Raw genomic sequence first — 6,000 nt, 5'->3', positions numbered from 1 at the left:
TATAGTTTTGACACAACACGTAGAGAAGAAAACAAATGTATAGTCAGTCATTGCTAGGTTTAACAGGGGAGATCAACTGACTAAAGACTCCCCAATTTGGATAATAGGCGAATTATGTGTATGAGAGAGAGTGTAAGCAAACATGGTAAGTTTTCTAATCACAAAACACGCAATCAACACACACAGATACTACATGGGATTCAGACTAACTCCGATTTACAAACCGATTCTAGTAAGTAAATAGTTGATATATGATAAAAGCAAATTAGTTTATATGGGAAGAAATTTTGATAAAATGAGAAATTTAAAGTATGCATGTTTGTTAAATCTCTCTCCCCTCCCCCACCCCTTCTCTCTCTCTCTCCCTTTATCTCTCTCTGGCTAATTTCACACTCACTCTAACCACTTCTCTCTATCTCTCTATTTAATATCAGACTCACTCTAGCCCATTCTCTCTATGTCTCTGTCTGTTTGTATCTCTCTGTGGCTAAGTTCACGCTCACTCTAATCCGTTCTGTCGATCTTTTTCTTACCAGCATGACTTTCTCTCTCCCTCTCTCTCTCTGTTCCTATATCCCTGTAACACTACACAAACACTCACGCACACACACACGCCCGCACACACTCCATCACAAACACATTTAGGCTTCTGTTAGGATGTGTCTTATCATTTGCTGTGTGGGGCTATTCAATCTTAATTGAAACTAATCAGATAGCAATTATTTTAAACGATTTGTTTACTATATCATAATTAGTCGTCTTAGGTGCCCTTGTGTAATGAATGTAGGACACGGAAAAATTATCCAGTCATGTTCATGCAGGATATTCAATAAAATTTCTGCTACGTAATATTACATCTGAGACACACCCATTGCAAGTACTTGAAGCAATGATGCATAAACTAATCGGTAGGATCTTGGTTTTGTGAAATATTTCATAATTGCAACATATATATTAGCGAATACGAAACGTTCATTTAAAGCCGTGAATATAAATAGATTCAATGCCAATATATATATATATATATATATATATATATATATATATATATATATATATATATATATATATATATAATTTACATTTATATATGGATTCAAAAATTTCAAACATAATTTTGTTTATGTTTAATGCAAATGTCATGAACTTAAGTTTTCATATTGTGTACCAATCAATCAAACGTGTATATGTCGCTTGATGATGGTTTTGTGAAATATTTAATGATTGCAAAATATATAAGATTATACGAAACGTTCATTTAAGGCCGTGAAAATAAATATATTCAAAGCCAATATAAATATAATTTACATTTATAAATGTATTTAAAAATGAAAAACATACTTTGTTATGTTTACTGCAACAGTCATGAAATTAAGTTTTCATATTGTGTGAAAACCAAACGTGTCTATATCGCTTGAGACCACATTTAATCTTTTCTAAATAAGTAAAACGCTACGAGCCAACAACACGTATCGGACACTGTTATCGTTAGTGAGTACTTTGTGGAGGCTTCAGTATTGGCAATCATGACCTTATATATTGAATATAATTATCAAGGACTATGAAATTTATGTAACTGTTAGTGAATTCTCATAACGTCTTTTATACATACAATTTGTCCTTCCGGTTTCCAATCCAAGGCCAATTACTACCAAAGACTTCTAACAAATGGATGTAGGATCTGCCTCACTAGGCACTCAAAATTAAGAAGTTAGTGTGAGGACTTGTTTTTTAGGTGTGAGGATAATGTGACTGGGTGGGTCATGATTATGCATGTCTGCGGCAAGATGCATCAATGCTAGACATTACTATAAACTGACACAGTGCATGTATCGTAGTGATATGACAGAAAACATTGTTAAATCTACGCTATATATCCAAACCACGCACACATACACAACATTTATCGTTGACATTTGTATATTATGAACTGAGGTCTGTCTTTGAAGAATATTTAGTCAAGCGGCAAAACCGACGCCGCCTAAAAGCGAGGAAGCATAGCGTCCAAACACGTATATATTATTTAAGCTTGCATCATCACATTAGAGGGTCCTGTGCTCAGATTATTCTGTTACAAGATTTACACCTGGAAATGTTAATGTGGATATGCATTATGACGAAAAATAATCTAAAGTTTCGTGTAGAAAGGTCAAAATTGGGAGTGTTATACGTTTAAAGCAAGCAATTGTACGACAGTGATGGTTTACGTATACTTTGTCCATATATATGTCCATGGTTAATTAGATTGCACATAATGCGACATGGAGTCTAACAGAGTTTACACAATACTAATTTCGAGGTGGATCTGTCTCTCTGTTTTGTTTCTCATGCGTTGTAACTAGTTACAACACTAAGAAAATGAGAGCAACGTGATATCCTTATTCAAACATAAATTGTCAAGAACTTATTGGATATAATCTGGAAATGTTACACATATTTCTCGTTGACTAAACATTTTAAATGGCATTGTCATGAAATCCAACAGTAGAGAACTACTAAATCATTTATCCTGCTCTAATGCCTGTCACGTGTTCAGAATGTTCATGCTGTTTGGTTGGTACGATGCCGTATGGAAATAAATGATAATTTTAGTATCAACCCTGATAAGTTAGGTCACGGATTTGAAAGGAAACTTGAAGAATTAAGAGAGCACTATTATTATATATGTCAAGAATTTTGTTGACTAAATGTTAATCAACTGGCTTATACAGATATATATATATATATATATATATATATATATATATATATATATATATATATATATATATATATAAACTGATACATAATTATAGGCATAACAGTGATAATGATAATGATAAAACTTATTATGACGATAATCACACGAATATATTCTAATGCTACTAATGATAAGGATTATAATGATAACGACAATGATTATGCTGATAATATGCATGGCTCTATGGTAGTAACTATGATGATATTAATGGAAATTATGGAGACCTTAGATAATGCTCATGGAGGAGAAACTTAGGGAATTCAGGTTTAAATACTTGTCTCTCCCTCTATCCCATAAACTTCTCTTTTGAAATACTCGACTGAATACAACCATCGACCTAATTACGTAGACAATATATTCAATATGGTCTCACTGTATCTCCCTCGGTCGATCTCTTTAATGTGCAAACCCAGTCTAATCGATTATCTCTGCTTGTCTCATAACTAACATATACACACTCAAGCATAAACGCATATGAGCTATATTTTTAAGGTTTTCTTTTATTCTCCGATGCACAACAACTACAACTGAGTTTTGCATGAAATAATATGACTAAAGAGGACAAAACCGACTTAGTTAAGAAATCAGCCATCGATTTTAAGTATATCTTATTTTTTCCGGAAATTAAAGATACATTCAAAAAGTAAGTGGACTGTCGATAAGACGACATTTCTTCCATTATATTTTTGATAAGAATAAGTTCTAGATAAATCCGTATTACTGGTTTCCTCTCTCTTGCACATTAAACGAGCAACTTAAACAAAATCCAACACAATCAAACAAACCCAATACACAAATAAATAACCTATGTTATCAATCAATAGTCGGGTAGGAATTAATTTTGTTTGGTTTCGTGCCAGTGCAAAATGTTTAATATACTATAATTATTATCAACTCATACTGAATAATATATATCAATGTACTGCTTATAAAATGATCAGATTTTAATTTATTGGTTAGATTTCATAAATGTAGCACGAGTTATTTGTCAGCTATCAGTTATGAAACAGCGGAGAAATTATTAGATAATTCATCGTGCTAGAATGTCATCCAAGCGTTCAAGATTTTTTCGCTATTTGATTACATTTCAGTTTTCTGGAAGTAAATGATCATGTAGTTAAATTAATATGGTACATGATGTGAAAGGACTAATGTATACTTAAGACAAGGCAGATATTCATATCTATTGATGTTTGTCTACTGTATGATAACCAGTTGCCATACGTGCACTTATGTCACATTCACAGAAAGCAGCTAAAATGTCTAATCAAGTGCAAGTAGGCTATTTAGTTAAAGGTCTGCTACGTAATTTTAGAATTGGTAGCCACACCCATGCAACGATTTGAAACAATAATGACGCAGAAACATATAATCGGAATCCTGGTTGGTCAAATATATGATGAATGCACAATTGTTAAGGCAATACGAAAAGTCAACATAAGAAGTTGAATACAATTATTAGCTATCCAAAACATTACAAATGTAAATTGGTACAGTGATCTAAATCTTTCAAACATACATTAATTTTTGTTGATACCTACAGCACCAATGACAAACTTAAGTGCCAATGAAATGTAATCCTGGCGCTAGAGACCGCAAATAGTCTTCTGCAAGTAAAGAAACGCTTTGAGGCCAAAACAATTATCTTATCGGATATCATTATTATTATTATTATTATTATTATTATTATTCCGTGTGTAGTGGCCGAGTAGGCGATTGTCATTCGCCACTAGATCGGTAATATATATTTTAAATTTACCTCGATGGATCATTTACCTTTTCGTTTCTCAGTTAGCATAGTCTCATACCTGGTTATACTTATGCATGCTATTTATCTTTGCACGTTGACTTCATTATCATTTCAGGACTGTATGTGACGAATCGTTAAACAATGATTACCAGTTTAGAAGTATGCATCATCACGATTATTACAAAGGTGCTATCGACTAGAATGTCGAACTGTGTCAACGATAGTGTGGTCTTTATTTATTTTAAGCAACAATCTAGGTGTAGATCCAGCTTCCCACACTTGTCTGATTAAAAAGAAAATAAATGGTGTTTTTGGTGCAATGTTTGACATTTCGGCCTACGCATAGAGCCACAATTTCTACTGACAATACACAATGTCCCGTTTACCGGCTGCTGGCAGTGCTGCCCATCGTCAGAATACAGGAATAAACATCGTCGACAGCCGATATCGTCAGCCAAATTGACACATAGTGTTTATATTTGTCAAACCAACCAGGATGACAGCCAGCCAGTCGGCCGACCATCCATCAAGATCAATCAAGCTATCCGGCCAACCCGGTCATTCACACCAATTCAACCAACCGCACAGGCTGTAACATTGCAGCTGCCCTTACCGGTCGTATCGAGTCAGTTGAATGTAGCGTACATGCCGTCAATCGCAGTATGGCAACCACCAATTAGCGACAACTTCCGTTTGAATCTCTTATATACTGCCTTTTTTTGGCCATTCCAACATGCATATCATTTATCCCACTAGCTGCAGATTCAGCATTGTCGCTAGCATGTGGTGGGCCTGGATGGTTGGAAGTCCAAACAAGAAGAGCAAACTTGGCACAGAGACATAGACTCAGACATGCGATGGAAATCTAACTCTATTATACAACATATAGTTTATATTCCAAGCTGATATTGAGCTCTTTAGAATGATGTATCCTACTGTACTGCATCCTCGATCAGCTGTTGAAGATGTTGTCGAACATCAGTCATTGATTGTTCACCCGCAATCTTCCTAGATCGCTACGTGTTTGATCGAGGCAATATCAAGGCAGTTTTTATAACAGCCAGTTAGCTACCGGCCGTTTTTGAACCAATATTTATCACACAGAATTCTAACAATCGACTTGATTCTTTAGCCCGTTAATATCTCCGGAAAATATTTCATTTCATTTCGAAATTGGTTAGTCTCTTTTCGATCTCGGATTTCGCGTCATTCACCGCTTGGTGAAAAGATCTTAGACTCATCTTCAACGTCATAAAGATGGCACCATACAAGACGATTTTGTATGCTTTAAACGCTACCTGGAATATAGTTAGAAGAAACTCTCTTTTGCGGTTGTGGTCACTCAAGCAATACCAACAAGCAATCCAGTGATCCTTTAACTATCAGTCTAGACACCTTTCTCTAATGGACTAAAGCCGTTATTAGAGAAGGTACGATTGACCTGCAAAATTATTGAGGCTAGTGTCAGCTAAGAATACACTATAGAAGCCATGCGAGTAAACGGCGGTCG

Source organism: Sinohyriopsis cumingii, unplaced genomic scaffold, assembly GCF_028554795.1.
Source record: "Sinohyriopsis cumingii isolate HCF-2022 unplaced genomic scaffold, ASM2855479v2 utg000295l, whole genome shotgun sequence".
NCBI lineage: Eukaryota > Metazoa > Mollusca > Bivalvia > Unionida > Unionidae > Sinohyriopsis > Sinohyriopsis cumingii.
Note: the sequence above shows the minus strand (reverse complement) of the source record.